General features: G+C 45.6%; 1 long non-coding RNA gene across 22 annotated transcripts in view; it reads right to left on the bottom strand.

Annotated features, from left to right (window-relative positions):
• LOC103346767 (uncharacterized) overlaps nt 1-16720 on the bottom strand; it is a 319456-nt gene that overhangs the window by 239572 nt on the left and 63164 nt on the right. Inside the window, exon 6 of one of the 22 annotated variants that reach the window (XR_011382556.1) lies at nt 12-1131. The exons of 17 other annotated variants lie outside the window; for them this stretch is intronic. This is a non-coding gene — a long non-coding RNA (uncharacterized lncRNA). 4 more of the 22 variants (XR_011382546.1, XR_011382541.1, XR_011382555.1 and 1 more) reach the window with 4 other exon arrangements.

Raw genomic sequence — 16720 nt, 5'->3', positions numbered from 1 at the left:
GTGACCCCTGGAGCCGAGCTGCCACACAGGGTCCCTGAGTCCCTTGCAAGAGGCTGGAGGTGCCACAGCCTCCAGATGCAGTCAGAGACCCGGCTCGGGGTGCTCCATCACTTCCTGAGATTGACCTGTGCCCAGCGTGGACCAGGGGAAAACTGGAGGAGCAGCAGTGGCTGGGTACATGTGGTCTTTGGGACAGTTCAGGAGTGTGGGCCCAGCCAAGGGACCAGGCCCATGATCACCTCTGTGCACTGTCCTGGGTGTGTGGGCACCAGGTTCCCACTCTTCTTTCCTCCCTGCCCCATCTCACAATCCAGCATCTCATGGCCTGAGCCTGCAAGAGGACCCCAGGGCACTTCTGACCACAGACCAGGATGCCAGTGGGTGGAGGCAGCCCCAGAATGTCCAGGTGGTCCTGGTGGCACACCTGGCTGGCCAGATGCCCACATGCCCTCTAGCAGCTCAGGCCTCCTGGGCTGCTGTCACAGTGGGTTCAGCTTCTCCAGGTCATGCTGTCACTAGGGGTCATTAGCATGGAGAATGTGTCCCCTGACGTTGGGAGAAGAGACTCCTGGCTCAGAGGCTCCTGGCCTGGAGGATCCACAGGGAAGGAGTCTGGAACCCTACCTTGGGCAGAGAGAGCATCCCAGTTCTCCAAGGGTCCCTGACACTTGTAGCCTCTTCCTCAACCCACACGACCTCCAAAAGGCGACTAGGCCCTGTTCATCAGAAGCCACCTGGGTCATCCCAATGGGGCAGGTTAGGCCATAGCCATTTTCCCCTGGGTCTGGAAGGCCTAGGATTCTCTAGCTGTTGAGTCTGGTTTGGAGTTGACCACTCTGTACTCCGTTCTTGAATGAGCCATGGCTGTGTCACTGGCAGGACCCCAAGGGCTCAGAATCGCTGGTCCCCACAGGGTGCTTTTTGCAGAATCACACTGAGGCCAGAAGCTGACGAGATAGAGGGTGACAAGTGGCTACTGTGCTGATGACTCATCTCTCCAGGGTGGGGAGCCACAGCCATGGGCCAGTCCTGAGCCTGCTCCTGTTCTCCAGTGCTCGAGGCTGGTCCTCTTGTTCCTGGGAACCATAAGGCCATATTTTGGAGTCTTCACCTGCTTCTTCTGCTCCTTATCTGGGGGAAGATGTGAGCCTGATGATGAGCTTGCAGGCAAGGTTGCTACAGGGCGGGCAAAGTGGATGGGAAGGCCCCTGTCCAGGTCAAGCCTGTCCTGTGCTCCCTGCTCTGCCCTGGCTTCCTGGGTGGACCGCAGTGTACTCAGAGATGTGCAGGCATCCACCTGTCCAGGCGCATGCCCTAAACAGTGTTACTAATGGGAACGCACACCTAGAGACTTTCCTGCTGCCTATGGCCTCGAACCATCCTCCCCTGGTCAGCCATGTGCAGGGTGACCTGCAGACATCCGTCTCCATTGAAAGCCACCTGCCTTTGGTGACAGTCCTTTGCCCTCTCCTGGAATGGAGATTTCACAAACCTGGTGCTCTTTCTTAAGATTTTCTCCTTTGTATCACTTTGCTTTCTTGTCAAAGATCTGATAACTGTATTCGTGAAGGTCTTTTCCGGGGTTACCATTCTGACTCTCACCAGTCCCACATTGCCATGACTGGCTGTCTCTTAAGTTAGTGAAGCTGTGACACGTCAATCCTCCAATATGTTCATCTTCAATTATGGGAGGTGGGATCTTCGGGGTATCTTCATCCCCACATACATTTTAAAATCAGTTTGGTAATTGTAAAACATGTTGATAGGATTTTTTTTAAGATTTATTTCAAAGAGTTACACAGAGAAGGAGAGGCAGAGAGAGAGAGAGAGAGAGAGAGAGAGAAAGAGGTCTTCCATCTGCTGGTTCACTCCCCAATTGGCCACAACAGCTGGAACTGTGCTGATCTGAAGCCAGGAGCCCCAACCTTCATCTGATTCTCCCATACAGATGGTAGGGGCCCAAGCACTTGGGCCATCTTCTACTGCTTTCCCAGGCCATAGTAGAGAGCTAGATTGGAAGAGGAGCAGCCAGGACTTGAAGCAGCGCCTATATGGAATGCTAGCACCCGCTACGCCACAGCACTGGCCCTGTTGATAGGATTTTGATTAAGACTGCGTTGGTCTATCAAGTGAAGAAATACAGCTATCTGGGCTAGAATGAGTCTTCCAATCCATGACCATAGAATGTGTCTCCAAATGTTTAATTCTTCCTTGAGACTTTTTTAGGAGCTTTGTGGTGATCCTCATAGAGATTTTGCATATTTTGTTGCAAGTATACCTAGATGTTTCTTTTGTTTTGCTACAGAACCTTTTATTATTTCCATGCATAGTTTTCTCATTAGATTCATTTTCCAAGAGCCCTCATATGTAGTGCAGTTCTTTTCTTGCGTGCTGCTCTACACATCTCTAGTTCTGACTTGGTCCTGCTCATGCACTTGCTCATCTTTTTCTCGACACACACACACACACACACACACCCTCTTTCCTTCCTCTAGATTCACCATGGTGCCTCCCTGCATCGTAAGTAAAACAAAACAAAATAACCACAAAATTCAAAAACACACCCTCCTGTCTCCTGAGCAGACTAAAACATCTGTTTCAATACACATGATGCCAAGCAAGATTACAGAAGGAGTTTTCCAGGTGTGCTGAAGAATGAATCTTCTGTCTCTGACAGATGCTCAACAAGCAAGAAGTGGGGTAATGTTTTTAAGAGAAGGAGAGAGACTGAGAGACACCTTTTATCCACTGGTTCACTCCTCCAGTGGCTACAACGGCCAGAGCTGGGCCAATCCGAAGCCAAGAGCCTGGAGCTTCTTCTAGTCTCCCATGTGGGCGCAGGGGTCCAGGGACTTGGGTCATCTGCTGCTGCCTTCCCTGGTGCATTAACAGGGAGCTGGATCAGAAGTGGAGCAGCTGGTATACAAACCGGCTCCCACATGGGATGCTGGCACCACAGGTTGCAACTTAACTCTGTGCACCACAGTTTCAGCCTGGGTAATTAGTTGTTTTAAGCTATGACCACAAAAGGAGACTGCTGGCCATCCCACTTAGATGAACAGGAAATAGGAAATGTTCACCAAGTGTCCCTAGTGGCTACTACACTAGGTGTGTGACCCTGGGAAACTGAATGTTACCTGCCTGGGTATATAAAATGGGATGATAAACCGATTAATTGTAGGACCTTTATGAGAGTGAAATGGAAAAAGGCACCCATCCCCCCTTATTTTTTTTAAGATGTATCTATATTTGAGAGGCAGAGTTACAAAGAGGCAGAGGCAGAGGCAGACAGAGACAGACAGAGAGAGCTCTTCCATCTGCTGGTTCACTCCCCAGATGGCTTCAATGGCCGGAGCTGTGCCAATCCAAAGCCAGGATCCAGGAGCAGCTTCCTGGTCTCCCACACGGGTACAGGGGCCCAAGGACTTGGGCCATCTTTCTACTGCTTTCCCAGGCCCTAGCAGAGAGCTGGATCAGAAATGAAGCATCCAGGATATGAACTGGTACCTATATGGGATGCCCACACTGCAGGCAGCACTGGCCCCAGCACCCATCCCGTGTACAGGTAGTGCTAGATGTCACGATTTTTGTTTCTGAGCTTAAAAGAATGCTGAGTTTACTGTTACAGGAAAAACGGAATCAACATATGTTTCACAATTTACATTGCAGATCTGCTGCTCTTTTGACAATGTGGTAATATTTCCAAGTGTAGGAATGTTGGCCCCTCTGGGTTTGTATGGGCATTCGCTTGAGGTGGTGAAGAGGGTTTTCCATTTCCCTAAGACAGCACAAGGGAGCCATGGGCCGCGTTCAACCTAATGCGTCGAGCAATCTGTCCTGTGGTTTTACTCTTACAAAATGAAATGTGAATGCTTGAAAGATCATTTACATGTGGCCTACTAGTTATTTAAGAAAACAACCATTAAACATGTTGAGTTAATTAACAGTGCGCACACAATTAACAATGGTTTTTCAACACTAGACGTTAATGGAGTAGATGCCAAATAAATGTAATCCTGTACTTGAGTTAGAATTTCTTTGTTAATTATATTCATTTACAAATTTAAAACAATAATTGCATTCGTTTGAATAAAACAAGGAATTTTAAAAGCGGAAATAACCAAGGGGGTCTTGGCCCTAGGGACAGACTGTAATGGATTAACCTTATTTTCCATCCCCAACAGAGGCCAGAGTAATTACAGACAAGAAATGACCCGCTACACTCAGGGCTGTCCACAACGGACTCATCCAACCCTTCCATAAGCATAACTTGTTTTCAGGCTAACTCGCCTGCTAGCATCCAACAGAATGGAGTCATTCTGCAGCTGTGACTCATGTGCCCTTCCCTGGATCCGAGTCCTGCGTTGATCCCATGATACAACACACACTCTAAATGAGACACATGGACACATCACATGAACCCTCTCCGGGCAGCCCTAGACTATCTGGTCTCAGGTCACAGAACCCATACCCAAGGCAACATTTCCCCATCTCAGGACTGTTCCAAGATCATCGGAGTCTTTTTCCACGGGTGGTGACCCAGACACCACGGCAACTGGGGCATCTGAGGTCATATAGACGTCTCTGCAGTGTCTACTGAGCCACAGGCATAAGAAACAGCCCCACTAAAAGCAGCCCAGTCCAGGGTAAACTTGGACAGATCAGTTCCAACACTTGGGAGCTGAGTGGTCTTGGGCAAGATTACATGCCTCAGTGTTTCTAAACTTGTAAAATGGGAATAGCATGCTATTACCTACTTCATAGAGCTATGTTGAGGGTTGAAAGGAGATAATCCCTTGAATGTTAATTCCTTGCATTCGTTCTGAATGTGTTTCAGCCCTCAGAATGCAGACAGCTGCAATGCGTTCATTTAATGTGGAAGGGAGCAAGGAAGGAAAGGAAGGAAGAGAGGGGGACATTTCAATGCTTTTGTTGACTGTCCCATGGATCTTCACCCAACAGTAAGAGAGGCTCTCACTAAAGACAAGAAGTCAAAGAGAAGCAAACAGTGCTAGTTACCACTGAAATCTGGGTTTGGCTCCCAGAGCGTTAGCACGGAAAGGGAGCTGTGGCCAGGAGGGGAATTGGCGTTGATCACCTATATCAAACTTGGCCTTGTGTTTGGTGTTTTACTCAGACTTTTTCTCTTTCTCATGGTTGCTGGGTTTCAAGGCTCTGATATGAACCCATGTCTCTGACTCCATCTCTGATACAGAGCTCCAGAGACTGACATCTAGAGTGAGTCTAGTCCCTGTAAGGTCTCCTTTTGCCTTTTGGGTCTGTTTGCTTCCTGAGACATAGACTCTCCATCCTGTTGGCTATCAGCCTCCTCCATGTGTATCCCTATGTCACAAGGCTCCAGGGGCAGGTTGTTTGACTGCTTGTCCTGGGTGAAAAAATCAGAAGTGACCTTGAGTAGACCTCCATGTGCCAGGAGTCCCCAGACTCAAAACAGTGCATTCATTTGCTTTTTGCTTTGTGCTTTTCTGTTCAGACTGTAGCAGCCTTTAGGGTCTCTGTCCACACTGGAAATATTTTGGGCTTCAAGCCCAAAATTAAGCATAAATCACCCTCCTGACTCTCCACAAAAGAAAACAATTTGAGCTTCTAGGTCCAAAAAAAAATTTTTTTTTTACAAACCCTGAATATAAAAAAAGAGAAGCAAGATTTCCAGAAATTTCATGCCTCCTGACTTTGCTCTCTCTCTTCCCCCTGTCTGCTTAATGCCCCCTTGCCCTTTCTCATCCTCACAGCCTGGGGAGTTAACAGGAATGACTTGACATGATCCTGACAATCACCTTCTCTGACTGTGAACCTCCTCCGAATGTGGTTCTGGGGCTTTCCTTCTGGGGTTTCCACCACTCTCCTCACACTGGGCATTAAGTGTCTCTCAGAGCCTCTGACCCCCTAGTCCATCAAGTTTCTCCAAGGAGGCCCTCTTCATCTCTATACCCTAATGCCTTCTTAACCATGCCCGCAATAAGATCGGCTCACACAAATAAACGGCTACACACAACTGGATTAATGAATCTGGTTTATATGCTGCGGTGCCATGGACTCCACACAGCTTCAGCCATGCACGCAAGACACTGCTGGAGAACTCCCAGCGTGGCCACGTTAGGATGGGCACAGATGAGGCTCATTAGTATGTCCCATCCACACTCCAGGAAGGGAATGAGAACTGTTTTGAGCAGCCAGTTAACCCGGCTCCCATCACTGAGTTCATCTGTAGCCACGGGCACAGGGAGGAAGGTCGGCAATTAGCCCATGATTTGATCAATGCGGGAGCTCATCTTGACAATGCAGACAAAAGGAACCACCTGTTCATCAGCAGCCTTGTCTTTGGCTCTCGTTACAGTTGCTGTCTAAACCTGAAAATTTTCCTTTTGTTCTTGTTTTCTGCTCCTCAGCATTAAACCCTGCTGGAGAGCAATACTTCTCAAACCCCCATGTGTCTAAGAATCAACCAGGGATGTTGTGAAAATGCACTTCTCATGCAGGAAGCCCGAGGTAGGGCCTGGGATTTGGAGACTGTAGCAGTTCCTAGGTCATGTGCTGTTGCTGCTGGCCCAAAGAAGACACTTAGAATAACAAGGATTAGAGATGTAGCTCTCAGCCTCAGCTCTGCCCTTGAATTATCTGGAGAGTTCTAATAAGTGTCCATTCCCAGTCCCCACCTTAGTCAATTTACATCAAAATCTGGACGAAACCAAGTGTATTTTAGTGAAGATTTATTTATTTATTCCAAAGGGTTACACAGAGAGAGGAGAGGCAGAGAGAGGTCTTCCATCCGATGGTTCACTCCCCATTTGGACACAATGGCCGAAGCTGAGCCGATCTGAAGCCAGGAGCCAGGAGCTTCTTCTGAACTCCCACGTGGATGCAGGGGCCCAAGGACTTGTGCCATCTTCCATTGCTTTCCTAAGCCATGGCAAAGAGCCGGATGGGAAGTAGAGCAGCCGGGTCACGAACCAGTGCCCAGCTGGGATGCTGGTGCACAGGCAGAGGCTTAACCTACTATGCCACAGCACAGGCCGGCAATGACCTTTTCAGATTAACTTTTTCCACTAGCCATAGTGCCCTTGAGATCTATGCACAGCCTGTCCCCTTTTCATTACTGCATAGTATTGCATGGTGTGAGTGTAGCATGGTTTAGCTATTCACCCGCCAAAGGGCATTTGGGCCCTTTCCAATATTTGGTTATCACAAATAAACTGCTTTGAACATTCCTTAGCTAGCAAGAGTGACCCTGTACATGTGATTTCAAGGTTAAAGACCTTGGGGCCTACGTAGTGGCAGCACAGTGGGTTAAGCTGCCACCTGTGATGTCAGCATCCCATATTGGAGTGTTGGTGCCAGTGTCCGGTTGTCCTGCTTCTGATCCAGCTCCCCCTTTCCCCCATGTGGGAGACCTGGATGAAGTTACAGGCTCCTGTCCTCAGCCTAGCCCCTCCTAGCCCAAGCAGTTGTGGCGATGTGGGGAGTAAACCAATGGATGGAAGATCTCTCTCTCTCTCTCTCTCTCTCTCTGCCACTTTGCTTATCAAACAAATCAATAAAATTCGTTTCAAAAATAATTAAAAACCTTGGTAAGCATATTATTTCTTAATGCTTGAGTCCTCAGAAGCAAAGAATCTTTTCTGAGTATGGTGGGTGGGTGGGTGGGTGTGTGTGTGTGAGAGAGAGAGAGAGAGAGAGAGAGATTAGGGAGAAAACACGGGTTGGAGAGAGATGACATTATTGGCATTGAAGATGGCTGAATGGAGTCATAATCCAAGGAAGACAGGTACTTCCTGTTGGAAAAGTCAAGGAAATAATTCTTACCTAGAGTCTCCAGAAAGAGCCCTACTGCCATTTCTTGTAGTCTGTGTGACCATTCACTGTGTTGGCCTGTGTGACCACTCTGGACCCATGAATACTAAGATGTCAAGAGAGTAAGTCTGCGGCATTTGAGTTTCTTAAGTTTGTTTTGGCAGGAATAGAAAACTAATGGAGCATATTTATAAACTAAGTATAGACCCAGTAATCACGCCCCCATGTTGTGTTTTCCCATCCCATCATGTCTATAAAATGTCCATCTGTGTCTGTTACATGAGATACTCAACACTGTATGATAAAACAGGACTTGTGGTTTTTTTTTTTTTTTTTTTTTTTTTGGACAGGCAGAGTGGACAGTGAGAGAGACAGAGAGAAAGGTCCTCCCTTTGCCGTTGGTTCACCCTCCAATGGCCGCCGCGGTCAGTGCAATGCAGCCAGCGCATCGCGCTGACCTGAAGCCAGGAGCCAGGCGCCCTTCCTGGTCTCCCATGCAGGTGCAGGGCCCAAGGACCTGGGCCATCCTCCCCTGCACTCCAGGGCCATAGCAGAGAGCTGGCCTGGAAGAGGGGCAACTGGGACAGAATCCAGCACCCTGACCAGGACTAGAACCCGGTGTGCCCACACCGCAGGTGGAGGATTAGCCTATTGAGCCGCGGCGCCGGCCAGGACTTGTGTTTTTGTTCAACTGACAGCTCACATAGGTGTTTGGAGCATGTTTAAGACAGGCAAGGATGAGCTAGGCTGTTCTGTAGGGTAAATAGATTAAATGCATTTTCAACATGGTATTTTCAACTTATGATGTATGGGTTTATCCAGAGGTAACATCATAACCCAAACAGCATCTGTAGTCTAAGCATGAGTCCTTTGTGAGATCTCAGCTTTGCAGATTATTTCTCGGAGTATGTAGTCTGTCTTTCTAATCTTTTAACAGGGCCAATTGCAGACAAATGTTTCATTCTAATGAAGCCCATTTTAACACCATTTCCCTTTACAGTCATGCTTTTGGGGTGTATAGGATGTTTTTTTCTTGCCATGTGTCCTGAAGAGTTTCTCCTATGTTTTCCTTTAGAAGACGTTTTATGTTTTCTATTTAAATTTGTGATCCACTTGATTTAATTTGTAGATAGGATGTGAGTTTAGGTTAAGATTTTTTTCTTTTTTTTTCTTTTTTTTTTTTGCCTATGTCTGTCCAATTGTTCCAGCACCATTTGTTAAAAGGATGTCCTTCTGCCCTGAATTATTGTTTCTCCTTTGTCAAAAATCAGTTAGCCGTATTTGTGAGGAGCTATTTCTTGGATCTCTACTCTGTTCCCTTCATCTGTGTGCCTCCCTTTGCCAATACTATTCCATGCTGTCTTGATTTCCATGGCTATATAACAAATTCTAAAACCAAGCAGACTGATGCTTCCCATTTTATTCTTCTTCCGAAGGAATCATGTGGGACAGGCATTTGGCCCAGCTGGTAAGTCACTGCATGCCCTCATCCCACATACGCGTGTCTGTGATGCAGTCACAGCTCCACTCTTGATGCACACCATGGAAGGCAGCAGGTAACGGCTCAAGAGTTTGGTTCACTGCCACCTACGTGAGAGCCTTGAACTGAATTCCTGCCTACTGGCTTTGGCTGGGTCACTTCCTGATATCTGGGACATTTCAGGAGTGAACCAGCAAAATGGGAGATTCTCTCTCTCTCTCTCTCTTTCTTCCTCTTTTTCTCCTCTCTCTTTCCCTCTCCCTCTCTCCAAATTTATAAACATGGAAAAAGGAGCAATGAGTGAATTCCAGCCTAATCAGACAGTAAAACGTGTCCTAAAACTTCTATGATTAAAACAGTGAGGTACTGGCAGGCCAGTGAAACAATAGGAAATATGTAAGTAGAAACAATTGCACATGGAAATCGAGTATATGATACAGGAATAATTTCCAAAATACAGAGAAAAGATTAAAATTTAAATTAGCAGCTTTGGTCCAGCTGGAGAATGATAACATTGGATCGTTCTTTGTAATTATCAGGTTTTCAAATGTATCTCAAATTTTAAATGAAATCATGCACCTACCAGAAGAATACATGGATAAATCCATCATAATCTGCGAGTTGGGAAATCTTACTATGTTACTCAAAATCCAGAAGCAGCAAATAAGGAATAAAGATAGATACATTTTTATATTTTTAAAAGATGTGTGATAAGAAACAAATACTACATGTAAGTTAAAGGGCACATTCCATATGGAAAATAAAGAGTCATACTAATAAGGCAAACAAATCTGAATTTTCTTAAAATAGAGATTCAAATATAGAAAAGAAAAAAGCCATCAACTTTGCAGAAACAGAGGCTAAAGAAATAAACAGAATTCACAGAAAAAGAAATGAAAATGACTTGTAATCATATGAAAAGATGCTCAAGCTTGTTTATACAGTGAGGGAAATGTAAATTAAAATTATAATGAGATATTATTTTCAACCACCAAAATGGCAAAAAAAAAAAAAAATCCTCCTAGTTGCCCAATATAGCCTGGTACGAATCTGTGTGGTGTAGGCACTCTCCTACAGCACCAGCAGAAAGCAAAGGGCTCATTCTCTTTGGAGGGGGACTTTGGCGATACCTAGAAAATTACATAGGCCCATTTACGCTCGGACCCAGCAATTCTACTTCTAAACTCTCTCCTGAAGGTACACACACTACAGTAATTACAATTTTATAGCTTAAAGACTTGATCTTGTTATTGAATGGCCAAATAAAAAAGCAATCTACCATAATCTCACAAATTAGCTTTTTACAAATATTTTAATACCATCTTTCCTCATTATTTCAAATTCAGAATAAAACAAGTATCACTCCTAAGGGTGTATGTAGCTAGTGTACTTCTTAATATCTCTGTCCCACATCAACCCACAAATACAGACATTTTGAGAATTCTTAGACTGCACGTGGGAATCTATCATCGTAGGGCAAGAGAAGGAATGATCTGGGTTATGCACCACAGAAAAGTACTGTAACCAGTGAGCTGAGGACCATGGGTAGAACTGAGGTTACAGGGTGGCTGGAGAACATTCATATAGCCTTTCTGAAGTGGAGGGAAAAGGAAGTATGCCCTTCTGTTAAAAGAAAAATGTATTTTTGGTCTCCATTATCAAGCATGGCTCTTATCCAAAATCAACTGAATACATTTAAATCTTATTTTGGTTGTGTGTTGTCCTAAGCATTAGTTTGGGTCATAAAAAGTTAATGCTAGGATTATGGAACCTACCTCCTTACTATATAGATGACTACAACCTGAACTTGGGCAAGTGAAGCCCTGGGGGGCAGCACTTAAGGAACCGGTGCTCACAGTATTATGAAGGTGCAGGGCCAGCCCCAAGGTGAGTGCCTTCTGTACTTCTGCACCTTGAGCACTTTATTCATCTTGCCTTAGGGTGAGCTCTAAAACGGATGCCCACAGAGACAAAAGGCTTGCTCAGCTCATAGCTCATATGGTTAACTGGTGACAGCAGAATTAACACAAGTTCTCTAAAGAAGTCTGGAGTCTGCCACCTCCACCCTTGCCCCTGTTCCAAGGAAAAGCCTGTAAGACAGAGTGGTCAGCCCCTCCGTCTGCATCAGACCACAGGCTCCTACTTGGTATTGGCAGAGTGACCAACAAGAGCACACCAAGACTTCATCTGCAGCAAGACTGTCACTCCATTCCCGTAGTAGGACAATGTCCATCAGGTGAGTCAAGTAAGCCAAAAGAATATGTGTCATCTACATTGACAGCCAAGACACTTTTTAAAGTGCTAACGAAATTATTATGAACAGTGACTTTGCTAGTGAACAAACCATTCCTCTCACTGATCGAAACACATGGAAAAATCTCCTGGGAAGAAAGTACTTTCACCTTTGAATATGGCCTTTGTTATGAATTTAAAAGAAATAGTTGTGCATTTTCAAGTATATGCTAAAACTTGGAGTTTTCAAGCAAATAGATGCAGCAATCCTTATTTACCCAAGAGAAATGAAAACTCGTGTTCACACACACAAAAATCTGTATATGAATACTTATAGGGTCTTTATTCTTAATCACCAAAAAGCCTGGAAGTAACGGAACTGCCCTTCAGGGAATGAACGGACAAGCAGATTCTGGCACATTGATATACTGGAATACCACACAGAAACAAAAAGGATTGAACTACTGATGCTATATGAGACAACTTGGATGAACCTTAAGTGCAACACACAGAGTAGAAGAAAACTGACCAAAAAGATGATATTGTAGAACAGAAAAAAATTCATAGGAGAAAAGATAGACCAATGATCACCACGATTGGAAGTTGAGGGAAGGATTGACCACAAAGAGACTGGGGAAGTTCTTGCATTGATAGAACCATTTCTTACATCTTGTCTATAGTGTTAGTCGATGGGCTGAATGTATTTGTCAAACATCACAGAATAACAAGGATACCTTTCATTGTAGGGCACATTTTGATAACTTCTTTAGTATAACTGCTTTCTTTTGTAGTTCTGTATATTTCATTTCAGACATCTAAAACAAAATACGGTGAGGGGCAGGTGTTTGGCACACTGTTTAAGAAGGTACTTGGAATGCCTACATTCCATCTTGAAGTGTGCGGGTTTGGCTCCTGGCTCCATGTGCAATTCCAGCTTCCTGCCATTTCAGACCCTGGGAGGCAGTAGTGGTAGCTCAAGGACTTGGGTCCCTGACACCCATGTGGGAGATCTGGGTTGGGTTCCTAGCTCCTGGCTTCAGTCTAGCCCAGCACTGGTTTTGTGGATATTTGTTCAGTGAAACAATAGGTTCTCTGTTTTTTGAACAAATAAATTTTTTTAAAAAAATAAAAATTTACTGTGAGAAGAGCTCCATGAAATTCACCAGACTTTCAGAAGGGTCCATGAGGGGAAAAAAAAAAAAACCACCAGAAAGAATCTCTATAAAATGAGGCATTGTCCTTGGCTGCTACCTTTGGTGGTGCTGAGCTCCACCTTCCACTCCTGTCAACTTTGCTCAAGCTGAGCCATTTCTTAAGAGATGCACAGAGGAGGAACATGACGTGTACATGGGTGTGTGCATGCATGTTGAGGTGGATTCATTCTGAGAGGAGAAGTGTGGTGGGGGCAAGAGGCACGGAGTCACCACATAGACCCTGGGAGTCGGGTGAAAGCAGGCCAGAGGAGAGCAGCTTGCACACTCGTTTACTTCAGTTGGTGCAGCAGCTTATATAGCCAACACAGCCAATCAATCCAGTCAAGGGGTGGTTTATGCCCTAACCAATCACTGCCTGTTGCCAGGCAGGCTCCTTTGCCAGGTGGGTTTCAAAGCCATTCCTGCGTAACTGATGCTCGCTCGCCAGTGGCCATCTTGGCATGGCCTTATTCCACCACATTTCCCCCGTTTTGTTTATTTTTGAGCAATGGGAGGCATGATTCTTGGCCATACCATTGTTGACCCCGTTTCCATGTGGTCTCCGTATGCAGCTGTGCCTGTCTTAGGTTGTCCCCCAGGGGATCTTACCCGTCATTGACTAACCAGCGCTCAAAACAGGAGACCACAGGAGTGCTTGCTCAAAAGGGGGTAAGAATAAGGAACAATGGTAATCAGGAATAGCATGACTGCACACAGGCTATTGGCTGTTTGAATGACTGACCAGAGCTAAGTGGGATATAAAGCAGTAGTGGATGTGGCTATGGGCAGTCCCTCAGGGTAGGATGATAGGGCAGCAGCTTGACAATTGGTACAGGTGTGTCCACTAATAAAGCGGACTCTCAGTCTTGTTCAGCTGGTTCTGGTTGACTGTCAGTTGCAGGCTTGATGTTTCTGGCTGCTACCCAAATGGGCTGTCCCGCATTCTCTGGAAAGACACAAGCATATCCTCAGCCCTTGGTTAGCAGAAGCCTTTCTACAGGCACTGGAATCCAGGGCCTGAATTCTGCACCCGCTCCTACATTAACGGCAAACATGCGGGTGGGATGCGGTTTAGTGGCTGCCCTGAGGGCCTGGGGTGCCTGGGGACTGCCACAAACGTGGGAATCCTCACTGGGTACGGATGGGATGAACTCATGTGGGTTATCATCTTGAGGTCGTCTAAGTTCATCCCACAGGTATTTGGGGGGTGGCTGACTAGGCATTGCTGCATTGTCTGCTGTCATGTCATTTTCACTGTCAGGGCTCTCTCCCTAAGTCAACTGTTGCCTGTGAGGCAGAGGCCTAGAGTGACAGGCTCTTATCAGTCTCCAATTCATTATGTTTGGTAATCTGTGTGGGCTTCTGAGAGGGGGGTATCTTTCCCATGTTTGAGCACTTAAGACTGGCGTGCCACGCCAATTCTAGCCAAAGGAAAGACACTCACAGCACTTCTGCCATAACTAAACAAATTCCTAGCACCTCAGATGCTGATGGCACTATGCAGGGGGTTCCCTACGTTAGACGAACAGACAGTGGTGTATCAGATCGTTGGTATGTCCTCTGCTTATGGGGGACCTCCTTGATTCATTAGGTCAAGGCCGTATGCCCACACGGTGTCTCTGGAGAGTCACCTCTCTCAAGTGAGGAAAGATGACTTGGTTCTGAATTCTGGGATGATCAGTCCCTTATGTGAATTTGTCAGGTGAACCAAAAGTAAAACAAGGAACCGAGAAGCGGTGTTACGCTTCTGGGCGGTGTGTGCCTAACCTGGGGTCACTTCGACTGAGGATATATGGGATGCCGGCACTGCAGGTGGCAGTTTCACCCACTATGCCACAGCACTGGGCCCTCCAGTCTTTTGAGTTATTGTAAGAGAAAATTAATTTAAAACATGCAATCTGCCCTTGCATAACCATGTGTTAATGGTGTGTGAGACAATGCCACAGCTGAGAAAGATCTTCTAGGATCAGTCCCATTCATAATAGCTACAAAAAAAATCAAATATCTTCAAATAAATTTAACCAAGGATGTCAAAGATCTCTATGATGAGAATTACAAAACATTAAAGAAAGAAATAGAAGAAGATCCAAAAAAAAAAAGGGAAAAATCTTCCATGTTCATGGATTGGCAGAATCAATATCATCAAAATGTCCATTCTTCCAAAAACAATTTACAGATTCCATGCAAAACCAATCAAAATACCAAATATATTCTTCTCAGATCTAGAAAAAATGGTGCTGAGGGGCCAGCCCTATGGCTCACTTGATTAATCCTCCACCTGCAGCGCCGGCATCCCATTTGGGCGCCGGGTTCTAGTCCTGGTTGCTCCTCTTCCAGTCCAGCTCTCTGTTGTGGCCCAGGAAGGCAGTGAAAGATGGCCCAAGTGCTTGGCCCCCTGCACCAATATCGGAGACCAGGAGGAAGCACTTGGCTCCTGGCTTCGGATTGGCGTAGCTCCGGCTGTAGCGACCATCTGGGGAGTGAACCGACAGAAGGAAGACCTTTCTCTCTGTCTCTCTCTCTCACTGTCTAACTCTATCTGTCGAATAAAAAAAAGATGCTGAAATTCATATGGCAGCACAGGAGACCTCAAATAGATAAAGCTGGGGTATCACAATACCAGATTTCAAGACATACTGGAGTAGTTATAATCAAAACAGCCTGATACAAAGTACAAAGACAGATACACAGACCAATGGAACAAAACAGAAACACCAGAAATCAATCCAAACATCTATAACCAACTTACATTTGATCAAGAAGCTAAATCAATCCCTGGAGCAAGGACAGTCTCTTCAACAAATGGTGCTGGGAAAACTGGATTTCCGAAATGCTGCTCTCTGTTCCTCCCATCAGTGGTCTCAAATGGCTTACAGACACTTGCTCGATAAAAGACGTGCCATGCTTATGGAAGTACCACCACTCAAATATAAATATTACTCCTGATATCAAAGAAGATGTCCCTGTAAGTGCCACATAGAATTTGGGTGTCAATGAATTTAAAAATACTGTCACCGCTGCCAAGTTCTCGCACAGCCTCAGCGGGACCCTCAGAGCATAAAGCAGCCCAAACCCCGCCACAAACCACAGCGAGGCCCCAGTCCCCGCCAGCCCAGCCCGCAGCCGCTCCTTCCAGCCCAGCGGCGGGCTCAGGCCGGGAGCGGCAGCAGGAGCAGTCGCCGCCGCAGCCCCGGCTTCACACGAGCCGTAACCGTCCCAACTCAAGGGGCTTCCATAGCCTTGGAAACTCATGACTGGTGCATAGGGAGATTACTGATGCCATAAACGGGAGTGTCAATTGGTAAAGTCAACAACAGGAGTCACTGTGCACTTACTCCTCATGTAGGATCTCTGTCCTTAATGTGCTGTACATTGAGACTTAATGCTATAACGAGTATTCAAACAGGATATTTCACTCTGTGTTTCTATGGGGGTGCAAACTGTTGAAATCTTTACTTAATGTATACTAAACTGATCTTCTGTTAAAAAAAAAAAAAGAAGAAATTAGCAATTCCCAACTTGACTCTCACTGGGATTAAACATGACAATAGGTCTGATCTGATTTCATCATCATTTAAAAAATCATCTATTATTTTTCACTTTATGTTTCTGTGTAGGAGCAAACTGTTGAAATCTTTACTTAATATATGCTAAACTGATCTTCTGTATATAAAGAGAATCGAAAATGAATCCTCATGTGAATGGAAGGGGAGAGGGAGTGGGAAAGGGGAGGGTTGCGGGTGGGAGGGACGTTATGGGGGGGAAGCCATTGTAATCCATAAGCCGTACTTTGGAAATTTATATTCATTAAATAAAAAAAAATTAAAAAAAAACTGGATTTCCACATGCAGAGGTATGAAGCAAAACCCCTACCTTACACAAAAATCCACTCAACATGGATTAAAGATGTAAATCTATGACCTGACACCATCAAATTATTAGAGAACACTGGAGAAACCCTGCAAAACATTGGCATAGGCAAAGAGTTCTTGGAAAAGACCCC

The sequence above is a fragment of the Oryctolagus cuniculus genome, chromosome 15 (genome assembly GCF_964237555.1).
Source record: "Oryctolagus cuniculus chromosome 15, mOryCun1.1, whole genome shotgun sequence".
Classification (NCBI taxonomy): domain Eukaryota; kingdom Metazoa; phylum Chordata; class Mammalia; order Lagomorpha; family Leporidae; genus Oryctolagus; species Oryctolagus cuniculus.
The sequence above is the reverse complement of the archived record's forward strand: the minus strand, read 5'-3'. Positions and strand labels throughout refer to the sequence as shown.